We start from the raw sequence: 15,516 nt of genomic DNA on the forward strand, positions 1-15,516 counted from the left end.
CGATTCAGTTTATAGAGAATTGGGACAACGAAATGTTTATTTGATTTGTCTTAAATTCCAAATGTAGTTTCGTTATATTAACGAAATATGCCATTAAAAGTGAGCCAATGAAACAAATTCGTTAATAGAGCGAAATTTTTCGTTATTAAGGTAAGTACTATGTTCGCTTTTCGAGTTGAAATTTTCGCGGTTACTTTACTAAAACAATGCAATATAAAGTAGATAAATTAACTCAATTGATGCGAAATTTCTTGTTCCTATAGATTTCGGCATGACTTTACGGGAATATGTTTGTTTTCATTTCTAATTTTGATTATTTCAGGAAAACTAATCGCGAAAATATAGTGATTTTCAACTCGAAAAACGAACATAGTACACACCTTTATGACGAATTTTCTTTTAATCAACGTAACGTACTACTAACGAATATCGTGCTATTAACGAATATATTCATTGTATTAATGAAAATGTTTCGTTATATCAATGAAATTAGTATCAATAAAAAAATTATTAAGTTTTGTGATTAATTTTTGTTTCAATTAAAAAATTTGTTGAATCCATTAAATTTTTAATTGAATATTTCGTAAAACTCAATTAAGACTTTAATTGGAAAAATTTTCGTGATTTATTTTTTCTGTGTATAGAGGCATTTGTGGTAAATTTTACAAATATTAAAAAAATTCTGATTTTACGAATTTCGTAAATCTTTATGTTTCACACAAAAAGAAAAGTTTCACATATTGGATAAAAATTTAACCAAAACATAATTACCCAGCAAAAAAATTTGGAAGTTCTTCCAAAGGCACAACTTTAGAAGCACTTCCAGAAGATGCACTCCCAATGATGTTCTTTATTTTAACAACCCAGGAAGTTCTTTTAATTCAGTTTTTTTTGTAACTTGCGTTTTTCATATTTTTAATGGGTAATTTTAACTTTTTATACCCTCCACCATAGGATGGGGGTATATTAACTTTGTCATTCCGTTTGTAACACATCGAAATATTGCTCTAAGACCCCATAAAGTATATATATTCTGGGTCGTGGTGAAATTCTGAGTCGATCTAAGCATGTCCGTCCGTCCGTCCGTCCGTCTGTCCGTCTGTCCGTCCGTCCGTCTGTCCGTCTGTCCGTCTGTCCGGCTGTCCGGCTGTCCGTCCGTCTGTGGAAATCACGCTAACTTCCGAACGAAACAAGCTATCGACTTGAAACTTGGCACAAGTAGTTGTTATTGATGTAGGTCGGATGGTATTGAAAATGGGCCATATCGGACCACGTTTACGTATAGCACCCATATAAACCGATCCCCAAATTTGGCTTGGGGAGCCTCCCGGAGCAGCAAAATTAATCCGATCCGGTTGAAATTTGGTACGTGGTCTAAGTATACGGTCTCTAACAACCATGCAAAAATTGGTCCATATCGGTCCATAATTATATATAGCCCCCATATAAACCGATCCCCAAATTTGACCACCGGAGCCTCTTGGAGGAGCAAAATTCATCCGATCCGGTTGAAATTTAGTACGTGGTCTTAGTATACGGTTTTTAACAACCATGCAAAAATTGGTCCATATCGGTCCATAATTATATATAGCCCCCATATAAACCGATCCCCAGATTTGACCTCCGGAGCCTCTTGGAGGGGCAAAATTCATCCGATCCGGTTGAAATTTGGTACCTGATGTTAGTTTACGGCCTCTAATAACCATGCAAAAATTGGTCCATATCGGTCCATAATTATATATAGCCCCCATATAAACCGATCCCCCAGATTTGACCTCCGGAGCCTCTTGGAAGAGCAAAATTCATCCGATCCAGTTGAAATTTAGTACATGGTGTTCGTATATGGTCTCTAACAACCATGCAAAAATTGGTCCATATCGGTCCATAATTATATATAGTTCCCATATAAACCGTCCCCAGATTTAACGTCCGGAACCTCTTGGAGGAGCAAAAGTCATCCGATACGGTTGAAATTTGGTACATTTTGTCAATATATGGCCTCTAACAGCCATGTAAAAATGGTCCATATCGGTCTTTAGTTATATATATCCGATGACTTATTACACAAAAATTGGTCCATATCGCCAAAAATAATCTACCAAAACTTTATTTCCATAGAAAATTTTGTCAAATTTTATTACTGTAGAAAGTTTTGTCAAAATTTCATTTCTATAGAAAGTTTTGTCAAAAGTTTATTTCTATACAAATGTTTGTCAAAATTTTATTTCCATAGAAAATTTTGTCAAAATTTTATTTCTATAGAAAATTTTGTAATCTACCAAAACTTTATTTCCATAGAAAATTTTGTCAAATTTTATTACTATAGAAAGTTTTGTTAACATTTCATTTCTATAGAAAGTTTTGTCAAAAGTTTATTCTATAGAAATGTTTGTCAAAATTTTATTTCTATAGAAAATTTTGTAAAAAATTTATTTCTGTAGAAAATTTTGTCAACATTTTATTTCTATACTAAGTTTTGTCAAAATTTCATTTCTATACAAAATTTTGTCAACATTTTATTTCTTTTTTTGTTTAATATATACCCCGTATGGGCTAACTTACAATTTAGAAGACAGTGTTAAAAAGTTTTACGATACCTTGCCATCGACAAGTGTTATCGCAACCCAAGTAATTCGATTGTGGATGACAGCCTTTAGTAGAAGTTCCTACGCAATCCATGGTGGAGGGTACATAAGATTCGGCCTGGCCGAACTTACGGCCGTATATACTTGTTTTGTTTCAAATAGGTTAAAAACTGAGTAAGAATTCATAAAATGGTACAAATCGTTTAAATTTTGTCGAAAAAAATGCTAAATCCAATCTGAAAAAATTGTGAATTTTTGAAAATATTTGAGGTCAAACGTTTCCGAGAAGCGTTAGAATCCATTAAAAATTATAAAAAATTATAAAAATTATTTATTTGACAAAATATCACAGAATTTTTTTATTTACATCAAAAACATTGAATTCGGATCACACCAAACGAAGTGATGCAAATTCAGTGAAACGGCTGTTGAAAGGGAGGATTTCCGTCCTATGACAAGCCCATGTTAAATTCATCGCTTCTGCGTCAATTTTGCACCACTTCCGGATCCAAAAAGAACATTTTCATTACTTTTTTGGCGACGCTTTTTTTGCTGGGTACGTATATGACTTCAAATAAAGTTATATTGGCTTTAGTGCCCTGGTGGTTTTACTGTTTTTTAAGTGTATAGGGGCTGTACAAAACATGGAATGATATATAACATTTTTGGCACACCTTTTTATAGACATGAAATAATTTTAGATTTCCAATTTAAGTCATAAAATTCGATATCTGGGAGCCCAAGAAGTCACATCAGGGCATCATTACTAATTGGTCGCATACTAAAAACCTATCTCCCGTTTTGACTTCTTGGGCCTCTAGATACTGCAAGATTGATCCGGTTTTCCTGAAATTGAAAATCTAGTTGTATTTTAGGTCCACAACGAACTGTATTTAGTTTATACCGATCTCCAGATTTAACTTCTTGTGGGGAGGGGAGAGAAGGCAAACTGACCTTTTTTAAATTCATTGTATTATAATTTTCTGATTATAGATGGCGTGTAAGGTAATGATCTATCTTCTGCACATTTCTAATATTTTACCATACTAAAGAAAAAAGTTTACTTGGATCCAATGACTTTAACCTTCTCTTAAGGATTTTGGTATTGCTAGCCAAAAATACAGCTTCTAAAGATATTTTCAGGGATCTATCTAGCTTTAAATCTAGGATTAATAAAATTAAAAATAGCAAATTAAATACGACTTCTTTAAATCAAGAATGTTTTTCTTTATTTTAAGGAAAATTGTCCTTAGTTCAAAGACATTCTTGTCCTAACTCTATGGAAAACAATTCTTGAAGCAAAGATTATACACTTTCTTTTAATTTAAATTTCATTATTTTAAAGAAATTTATCCTTAACATTGTGTACATTGCGTGTCCAAGGTTAGGTTAGGTTAGGTGGCAGCCCGATGTATCAGGCTCACTTAGACTATTCAGTCCATTGTGATACCACATTGGTGAACTTCTCTCTTATCACTGAGTGCTGCCCGATTCTATGTTAAGCTCAATGACAAGGGACCTCCTTTTTATAGGCGAGTCTGAACGGCGTTCCACATTGCAGTGAAACCACTTAGAGAAGCTTTGAAACCCTCAGAAATGTCACCAGCATTACTGAGGTGGGTAATCCTCCGCTGAAAAACTTTTTGTTGTTCGGTCGAAGCAGGAATCGAACCCACGACCTTATGTATGCAAGGTGGGCATGCTAACCACACACAAAGAATTTTTTTCTGATTCAATCACGAAATTAATTGATCCAATTAATTTTTTAATTGAAATGTCTTCAATCACAGAAATGATAGTATCAATTAAAAAATTAATTGAAGGTCAATTAAAAAATTAATTGGTCCAATTAAAAAATTAATTGATACTATTAATTTTTGTGATTGATTTTTGTTTCAATTAAAAAAATTGTTGATTCAATTAAATGTTTAATTGAATATTTTTTAAAACTCAATTAAAATTTTAATTGGAAATTTTTTCGTGAATTTTTTTTTCTGTGCATGCATACAAAAATCTTCCGAATCTCCAAGCTTTTGTACACACAAAAAAAAAATTCTGATGCAATCACGAAATTAATTGATCCAATTAATTTTTTAATTGAAATGTCTTCAATCACGAAAATGATAGTATCAATCACAGTTTTAATTGGTCATAGAAAAAATTCTTGATTAAAATATTAATTGATTTCATTAGCAAATTTCAATTAATTTTTTAATTGATTCAATTAAAAATTTAATTGATGTTGATTGCGAAACTCAATTAATTTTTTAATTAAGAAATGTAACTATTTTCAATTATTTTCTGAATTGGTTTTTATTTGGATTAACAATTGATTGTTTGAAATACATTTTTAATTAAAAAATTAAAAAAAATTCATCACTTTCTGTAACTGACTTAGTCTTCCGAATGTGATTAAAAAGTGAATTGTCTCAATTAATGTTTTATTTAAAAATTTTTAAATTTTCAATCATCGACTTAATTGACTTAATATTTCTATCTTGATTAAAAAGTTAATTGTATCATTTAATTTATTAAATGAAATTTTTTTCAACTTCAATAACTTTTTAATTGGAAATATTTTTGTGATATTTTTTTCTGTGTAAATAAATGGAAATTGTCTTTAAAAATATTAGAACACATTTGTAACACATCGAAATATTGCTCTAAGACCCCATAAAGTATATATATTCTGGGTCGTGGTGAAATTCTGAGTCGATCTAAGCATGTCCGTCCGTCCGTCCGTCCGTCTGTCCGTCTGTCCGTCCGTCCGTCTGTCCGTCTGTCCGGCTGTCCGGCTGTCCGTCCGTCTGTGGAAATCACGCTAACTTCCGAACGAAACAAGCTATCGACTTGAAACTTGGCACAAGTAGTTGTTATTGATGTAGGTCGGATGGTATTGAAAATGGGCCATATCGGACCACGTTTACGTATAGCACCCATATAAACCGATCCCCAAATTTGGCTTGGGGAGCCTCCCGGAGCAGCAAAATTAATCCGATCCGGTTGAAATTTGGTACGTGGTCTAAGTATACGGTCTCTAACAACCATGCAAAAATTGGTCCATATCGGTCCATAATTATATATAGCCCCCATATAAACCGATCCCCAAATTTGACCACCGGAGCCTCTTGGAGGAGCAAAATTCATCCGATCCGGTTGAAATTTAGTACGTGGTCTTAGTATACGGTTTTTAACAACCATGCAAAAATTGGTCCATATCGGTCCATAATTATATATAGCCCCCATATAAACCGATCCCCAGATTTGACCTCCGGAGCCTCTTGGAGGGGCAAAATTCATCCGATCCGGTTGAAATTTGGTACCTGATGTTAGTTTACGGCCTCTAATAACCATGCAAAAATTGGTCCATATCGGTCCATAATTATATATAGCCCCCATATAAACCGATCCCCCAGATTTGACCTCCGGAGCCTCTTGGAAGAGCAAAATTCATCCGATCCAGTTGAAATTTAGTACATGGTGTTCGTATATGGTCTCTAACAACCATGCAAAAATTGGTCCATATCGGTCCATAATTATATATAGTTCCCATATAAACCGTCCCCAGATTTAACGTCCGGAACCTCTTGGAGGAGCAAAAGTCATCCGATACGGTTGAAATTTGGTACATTTTGTCAATATATGGCCTCTAACAGCCATGTAAAAATGGTCCATATCGGTCTTTAGTTATATATATCCGATGACTTATTACACAAAAATTGGTCCATATCGCCAAAAATAATCTACCAAAACTTTATTTCCATAGAAAATTTTGTCAAATTTTATTACTGTAGAAAGTTTTGTCAAAATTTCATTTCTATAGAAAGTTTTGTCAAAAGTTTATTTCTATACAAATGTTTGTCAAAATTTTATTTCCATAGAAAATTTTGTCAAAATTTTATTTCTATAGAAAATTTTGTAATCTACCAAAACTTTATTTCCATAGAAAATTTTGTCAAATTTTATTACTATAGAAAGTTTTGTTAACATTTCATTTCTATAGAAAGTTTTGTCAAAAGTTTATTCTATAGAAATGTTTGTCAAAATTTTATTTCTATAGAAAATTTTGTAAAAAATTTATTTCTGTAGAAAATTTTGTCAACATTTTATTTCTATACTAAGTTTTGTCAAAATTTCATTTCTATACAAAATTTTGTCAACATTTTATTTCTTTTTTTGTTTAATATATACCCCGTATGGGCTAACTTACAATTTAGAAGACAGTGTTAAAAAGTTTTACGATACCTTGCCATCGACAAGTGTTATCGCAACCCAAGTAATTCGATTGTGGATGACAGCCTTTAGTAGAAGTTCCTACGCAATCCATGGTGGAGGGTACATAAGATTCGGCCTGGCCGAACTTACGGCCGTATATACTTGTTTTGTTTCAAATAGGTTAAAAACTGAGTAAGAATTCATAAAATGGTACAAATCGTTTAAATTTTGTCGAAAAAAATGCTAAATCCAATCTGAAAAAATTGTGAATTTTTGAAAATATTTGAGGTCAAACGTTTCCGAGAAGCGTTAGAATCCATTAAAAATTATAAAAAATTATAAAAATTATTTATTTGACAAAATATCACAGAATTTTTTTATTTACATCAAAAACATTGAATTCGGATCACACCAAACGAAGTGATGCAAATTCAGTGAAACGGCTGTTGAAAGGGAGGATTTCCGTCCTATGACAAGCCCATGTTAAATTCATCGCTTCTGCGTCAATTTTGCACCACTTCCGGATCCAAAAAGAACATTTTCATTACTTTTTTGGCGACGCTTTTTTTGCTGGGTACGTATATGACTTCAAATAAAGTTATATTGGCTTTAGTGCCCTGGTGGTTTTACTGTTTTTTAAGTGTATAGGGGCTGTACAAAACATGGAATGATATATAACATTTTTGGCACACCTTTTTATAGACATGAAATAATTTTAGATTTCCAATTTAAGTCATAAAATTCGATATCTGGGAGCCCAAGAAGTCACATCAGGGCATCATTACTAATTGGTCGCATACTAAAAACCTATCTCCCGTTTTGACTTCTTGGGCCTCTAGATACTGCAAGATTGATCCGGTTTTCCTGAAATTGAAAATCTAGTTGTATTTTAGGTCCACAACGAACTGTATTTAGTTTATACCGATCTCCAGATTTAACTTCTTGTGGGGAGGGGAGAGAAGGCAAACTGACCTTTTTTAAATTCATTGTATTATAATTTTCTGATTATAGATGGCGTGTAAGGTAATGATCTATCTTCTGCACATTTCTAATATTTTACCATACTAAAGAAAAAAGTTTACTTGGATCCAATGACTTTAACCTTCTCTTAAGGATTTTGGTATTGCTAGCCAAAAATACAGCTTCTAAAGATATTTTCAGGGATCTATCTAGCTTTAAATCTAGGATTAATAAAATTAAAAATAGCAAATTAAATACGACTTCTTTAAATCAAGAATGTTTTTCTTTATTTTAAGGAAAATTGTCCTTAGTTCAAAGACATTCTTGTCCTAACTCTATGGAAAACAATTCTTGAAGCAAAGATTATACACTTTCTTTTAATTTAAATTTCATTATTTTAAAGAAATTTATCCTTAACATTGTGTACATTGCGTGTCCAAGGTTAGGTTAGGTTAGGTGGCAGCCCGATGTATCAGGCTCACTTAGACTATTCAGTCCATTGTGATACCACATTGGTGAACTTCTCTCTTATCACTGAGTGCTGCCCGATTCTATGTTAAGCTCAATGACAAGGGACCTCCTTTTTATAGGCGAGTCTGAACGGCGTTCCACATTGCAGTGAAACCACTTAGAGAAGCTTTGAAACCCTCAGAAATGTCACCAGCATTACTGAGGTGGGTAATCCTCCGCTGAAAAACTTTTTGTTGTTCGGTCGAAGCAGGAATCGAACCCACGACCTTATGTATGCAAGGTGGGCATGCTAACCACACACAAAGAATTTTTTTCTGATTCAATCACGAAATTAATTGATCCAATTAATTTTTTAATTGAAATGTCTTCAATCACAGAAATGATAGTATCAATTAAAAAATTAATTGAAGGTCAATTAAAAAATTAATTGGTCCAATTAAAAAATTAATTGATACTATTAATTTTTGTGATTGATTTTTGTTTCAATTAAAAAAATTGTTGATTCAATTAAATGTTTAATTGAATATTTTTTAAAACTCAATTAAAATTTTAATTGGAAATTTTTTCGTGAATTTTTTTTTCTGTGCATGCATACAAAAATCTTCCGAATCTCCAAGCTTTTGTACACACAAAAAAAAAATTCTGATGCAATCACGAAATTAATTGATCCAATTAATTTTTTAATTGAAATGTCTTCAATCACGAAAATGATAGTATCAATCACAGTTTTAATTGGTCATAGAAAAAATTCTTGATTAAAATATTAATTGATTTCATTAGCAAATTTCAATTAATTTTTTAATTGATTCAATTAAAAATTTAATTGATGTTGATTGCGAAACTCAATTAATTTTTTAATTAAGAAATGTAACTATTTTCAATTATTTTCTGAATTGGTTTTTATTTGGATTAACAATTGATTGTTTGAAATACATTTTTAATTAAAAAATTAAAAAAAATTCATCACTTTCTGTAACTGACTTAGTCTTCCGAATGTGATTAAAAAGTGAATTGTCTCAATTAATGTTTTATTTAAAAATTTTTAAATTTTCAATCATCGACTTAATTGACTTAATATTTCTATCTTGATTAAAAAGTTAATTGTATCATTTAATTTATTAAATGAAATTTTTTTCAACTTCAATAACTTTTTAATTGGAAATATTTTTGTGATATTTTTTTCTGTGTAAATAAATGGAAATTGTCTTTAAAAATATTAGAATATTTTTAGGAAATATTTTAAACCCCATGTGTGTAAACATAAATGAATGAAAGAAATGAGTATGACGTTTATACATTGACCTGCCTGGCTATGTACACACAAAGAAAATTTCATTAAAATTGAGCCAACAAAACCTTTTCATTGATATAAAGAAACATTTTCATTAATACAATGAAAATATTCGTTAATAGTATGAAACATTACATTTATTATTATAAAGTTCGTCATAATAACGAAAAATTTCATTGTATTAACGAATTTGTTTCATTGGCTCACTTTTAATGACACATTTCGTTAATATAACGAAACTTTTTCTATTAGTGTATGTCTTTGTCCAGGTTTCATTTGCATTCTTAACGAAAATTGTTGCTCATGTTGCTTAACCCGCTGAGTGGACTGGTCAGCCACAATGCTGACCACTTCACTGAACCTTAATATCGAAGGAATAAACCAAATATATGTATACGATTTTTCTTTTGTTCTTGCAGCAAACATTTATTTATTTATTTCCTTTTTCTGCGGATATTGATTTCGATGTGTTTTATGCATTCACTGACTCACCACCTTTTCCTCGAAAAAAGAATTAGTAATCATAAGAAGATAATGAAGCTAAATCCTGATATCATTGGCGTATATTACGCACAATGTTAATTTTAAATGGTTTCTATAAGAAATATTTTCGAGTTGACAAAAAATATTTTTCGTAAAACAATTTTTAAATTAAATTTAATTTCAAATAAATTTTATTTTATTAAATATTTAAATATTAATTAAATAAATAATTTAAATTAAAATAAATCAGATTGATTTAAATTAAATTATATTAAATCCTAAGACTCCAATAAAAACTAAATTGTCATGAAACCAAACAAATATTAGCTGCGGGAGATTAATAAATAAATCAAACCATTGCATGTATGCAGAGTTCGAAGTGTTTCGCAAAATCTATATCATACGGTGGGCACTACCTTCGTGAAAATCATGAATTTTCAGGGTTAATTTTGTTTATTATTAATTATTTTAAAGAATGAAAATTTATTGGTAACTACGGTTCAGATTGCCTCATCTCCAATTTATCTATGACATACTGTGATAACAAATATATATGCCAGAATTTACTTAACCAGGAATGGGTTGAATGAGGGCTGAGGACACCATTTATCTATAGAATTTGCACTGGCGGAAATGTTGTCGGTTGTCATGACCTATAACTTACTAGAGCCCTTAATGTTTTCACTTTCAGCCATAATTAATTAAAAATCTTATTAAGTTTGAACATTTAAGTGCTTTCATTTTCCATTGTTGTCACATCCAAAGTAAGAACATTACTCTCTCTAAAATAAGAAACACACCTTAAAAATGCCAACAAACAAAACGTTCGTAAACAATTTCTTATCACACCTTGTGGTATTAGAGTAATTAAATACTTCAACATAATACAATATACTTAAGTGCTAATGGTTAGTTTTCTTTATTTATAAATATAATTGATAGTTTATTAATATTCAATTAAAGAAAGAGAGCAAAAGACAGCGTCGAATTTAAAATATCACGGGTATGATTGATATTGGGAGGGGAATAAAAATAAATAATTTCGTCATACTCAAAATATATATAGGAAATATTTTCTTATTCATTCATACAAAAAATGTTATTTTTTTTCTTTGAAATAAAATTTTGTACAAATGCTGGAAAAGGAACTGTTTTCAAAGTTTAGACATCGAACGATTACCTCGCTCCTTTATAACTTTATATCCACGTTTAGTTTATAACAATTTTGAGACATACTTTAAACAAGTGAGATTTCATTAAGCTGTGGAAAATTTAGAACAAAATAATAAAATTTAATTATAGGTAAATAATTTTTTTCGCAACAAATATAAGTTAAATTTAGCGTTAGTTTAACTAACGCTAAATTTAATTTAACCTTTAACTTGGTAAATATTGCATATTTCTCTTTCGCTTCGAAATTTTTGTCGGTTGTCTAATTAATTTTCCAATGATGGTGATGATGCGAAGATTAAAATCACGGTTTAAGTGAAAAGTTTAAAGACTTTCTTTTATATGGCCAATAATTAGCGGTCATCTAAAATGCCAACACTTCATGCAGTTGTTAAGTCACAGATGACGACAAGAACACTCAAAGAAAAAATTCTGCTAAAAACAGCTGTCGATGCCTGCTGTTATATTTTTGTACTTCAGGGTCTAACGAACAACAAAGTATAAAATTTTTAAGTAATAATTTCAAAATTTTATTTCTATAGATAATTTTGTCAAAATTTTATTTCCATAGAAAATTTAGTTAAAATTTTAGTTCTATAGATAATTTTTGAAAAATTGCATGTCTATTGATAATTTTTGCAAAATTTTATTTCTATAGATAATTTTTGCAAAATCTAATTTCTATAGAAAATTTTGTTAACATTTTATTTGTATAGAAAATTTTGTCAAAATTTTATTTCTTTAGAAAATTTTGTCAAAATTTTATTTCTATAGAAAATTTTGTCAACATTTTATTTCTATAGACAATTTTGTCAAAATTTTATTTGTATAGAAAATTTTGTCAAAATTTTATTTGTATAGAAAATTTTGTCAAAATTTTATTTGTATAGAAAATTTTGTCAAAATTGTATTTCTATAGAAAATTTTGTTAAATTTTAGTTCTATAGATAATTTTGCAAAATTTTATTTTTATAGAAAATTTTGTCAAAATTTGATTTCTAGAGAAAATTTTGTCTAAATTTTATTTCTATAGGAAATTTTGTCAAAATTGTATTTCTATAGAAAATTTTGTCAAATTTTTATTTGCACAGAAAATTTTGTCAAAATTTTATTTCTATAGACAATTTTTACAAAATTTTATTTCTATAAAAAATTTTGTCAAAATTTTATTTCTATAGAAAATTTTGTCAAAATTTTATTTCTATAGAAAATTTTGTTAAAATTGTATTTCTATAGAAAATTTTGTCAAAATTGTATTTCTATAGAAAATTTTGTCAAAATTTTATTTCTATAGAAAATTTTGTCAAAACTTTATTTCTATAGAAAATTTTGTCAAAATTTTATTTCTATAGAGAGTTTTGTCAAAATTTTATTTCTATAGAAAATTTTGTCAAAATTTTATTTCTATAGAAAATTTTGTCAAAATTTTATTTCTATAGATAAGTTTATCAAAATTTAATTTCTATAGAAAATTTTGTCAATATTTTATTTCGATAGAAAATTTTTCAAAATTTTATTTCTATCCAATTTTTTTTTCAAAATTTAATTTCTATAGAAAATTTTGTCAAAGTTTTATTTGTATAGAAAATTTTGTCAAAATTTTATTTCTATAGAAAATATTGTCAAAATTTTATTTTTATAAAAAATTATGTCAAAATTTTATTTCTATAAAAAACTTTGTCAAAATTTTATTTTTATGGAAAATTTTGTCAAAACTTTATTTCTATAGAAAATTTTTTAAAAATTTTATTTCTATAGAAAATTTTGTTAAAGTTTTATTTGTATAAAAAATTTTGTCAATATTTTATTTCTATAGAAATATTTTATTTCTATAGAAATAGAAAATATTGTCAAAATTTTATTTGTATAGAAAATTTTGTCAAAATTTTATTTCTATAGAAAATTTTGTAAAAATTTTATTACTATAGAAAATTCTGTCAAAATGTTATATCTATAGAAGACTTTGTCAAAATTTTATTTCTATAGAAAATTTTGTCAAAATTTTATTTCTGTAGAAAATTTTATCAAAATTTTATTTCTATTGAAAATTTTGTCAAAATCTTAGTGCATAGATAATTTTTGAAAAATTTTATTTCTATTGAAAATTTTGTCAAAATTTTATTGTTATAGAAAATGTTCTCAAAGTTTTATTTCTATAGAAAATTTTTGCAAAATTTTATTTCTTTAGAAATTTGTGAAGAAGCTCTTAGTTCGGGAAGAAGAATAACTTACAAAATCTACCAAAAAATTAATAACTCTAACAATCTACCAAACAGTAAAAAATTTAAAATTTTTTGGTAGAATTATACCAACTGTGGCAACCGTGGTTAGGATAGGTCCTAAGTTGACATTTTGATTTGATTCTGCCAAAATAAAATATATTTTTTTGTGTAATCGAGTTTAGAAAATCGCAGATAATGTTTGCTATTTCAGCAAACAGTGACTGCTCTCCCCTTTTACAGCAGTTTATTTTGCTGTTTTAGCAGACTTTTTCGGCTGTCCCTACTAACAAATTTCTTTGGGTGAAAATTCAAAATTTTTCAGTTACAATTCTGTGGTATGCAATATAGCTGCAGCAGATTGCATCTTCAGTAGTGGTCAGTAAATGTATACTATTGCCCATAATGATAGAGCGGTTGGGTATTACATTCATGATGTCTGATGTGATCATCATAAAGGCGATGGCAAATTGTGGGCAATGATTAAATTCATGAAGATGTTGATGGCTGAGTAATGGAGTATTAACAAATAATGATGGATATTTGAACATTTAGGCTTACAATGACTTTCTTAACAGCATGCCTCCAAAACCAGTTTCCATAATGTCTGGCCCAAAATTGTGTTGGTTGGCTGGTTGGAAAACATATGCGAGATAATCCCAAATAACCTTGAGATGTCTGAGGTATACAACAGAGTGTGGCCAGGTGAAAGCATTTAAAATTCCTGCAGTCACAATTCCTCACACACTTAGCCATAGTAAATATTTTCGCAAAATTAAAGCGTGCAATTTTTTAAATATTTTCTCATTTAATTTTATTTAACAGAGACATCACTATGACAGACAGACATTATTGCAATGATATGACAGCTTTTCATGGTGTTGACATTGACATTGGATATTGAAACAGTGAAACCAACCAACCAACCAGCCACACAGATATTGTAAATGATACTAGTCTGTTATAATTTTCACACGCTGCGTTTTATTACAGCCGCCATCATATCATCATTGAGGAAAATGGATGACACGAGCATGTTAATGACATCCATTAATAAGTCAGAAAACGTGCTTAATGCTCGATTTGGAAGGGAGCTTCCCCACATAGCCAAAGGAAAATCCATAAAATGTTTATTTTAACGCCCTAGGTTATTTTAAACCACAAGCCGTAAGGGTGAAATTACTCACTTGTAAATGCATTGCTCATATATCGGCATCTTTATATGTGATTCATTATTTCTTTAGAATTTAAATGAAGTGTAAATTATTTTGTATTTTGTGTGATATATATGTACATGCAAAACGGAGAAATTGTTTTCACTGGTATAGAAGATCTGTTTACAGTACGTGTGATAACAATTTGAAGATTCGTTAAAGTTTTTTAAATTTATGTTAACCTAGAGTCAAGTTGCAGAATATGAAATCAATCTGGTGTTATGATAAATGCAAAATAAATGAAAAAGAAAATAATTTTATAAAATTTACAATGTATTTCACGACATGATTTTGATATAATATAAAAATAATTAAAACAAAAACAAATTAAAACAAGTATATACGGGCGTAAGTTCGGCCAGGCCGAATCTTATATACCCTCCACTATGGATTGCATAGAAACTTGTACTAAAGACTGTCATCCACAATCGAATTACTTGGGTTGCGGTTACACTTGCCGATGGCAAGGTATCTTAAAACTTCTTAACACCGTCTTCTCAATTGTAAGTTAGTCCATACCAAAGATTATAGAAGATGGGAGGTTGGGAGATTGGCTACTGAGCACATCAAACCATTTACCACATTAGTTTAATACTCGAACCAAACGCGTATACGACAAGTATTGACATAGCATTAAAATGCAAATAAAAAGAAATTAAGAGCACGAAATAAATTTCCATGAAGGGGAAAATGTAATTTTTGTTGTTGTTGCTTTTATTTAAAAAATAAAAACTAAAAACTAAAAACATGTATTAAACTAATCTGGTAAATGCAACATTTGGTATGACGCAAGCCAATCTCCCATCTTCCTCAAATCTATAATCTTTGGTCCATACGGGGTATATATTAAACAAAAAAGGCCGATTAAATATGTAAATAATTCAGTTTGACAACATTTTCTACAGAAA

General features: G+C 29.4%; 1 protein-coding gene and 1 long non-coding RNA gene across 7 annotated transcripts in view; one reads left to right on the plus strand and one right to left on the minus strand.

Annotated features, from left to right (window-relative positions):
- LOC142231626 (coactosin-like protein) overlaps window positions 1-15,516 on the minus strand; it is a 73,922-nt gene that overhangs the window by 19,220 nt on the left and 39,186 nt on the right. The gene's annotated exons all lie outside the window — the stretch shown is intronic.
- On the plus strand, window positions 13,601-14,884 carry LOC142230198 (uncharacterized). Of its 2 annotated transcripts, XR_012720601.1 has the most exons (3): window positions 13,601-13,913; window positions 13,973-14,151; window positions 14,220-14,884. It is a non-coding gene; the product is annotated as an uncharacterized LOC142230198 (long non-coding RNA). The 2 variants fall into 2 exon arrangements; XR_012720600.1 differs by having other exon boundaries at window positions 13,601-14,151.

Source organism: Haematobia irritans, chromosome 3 (assembly GCF_050003625.1).
Source record: "Haematobia irritans isolate KBUSLIRL chromosome 3, ASM5000362v1, whole genome shotgun sequence".
Lineage (NCBI taxonomy): Eukaryota > Metazoa > Arthropoda > Insecta > Diptera > Muscidae > Haematobia > Haematobia irritans.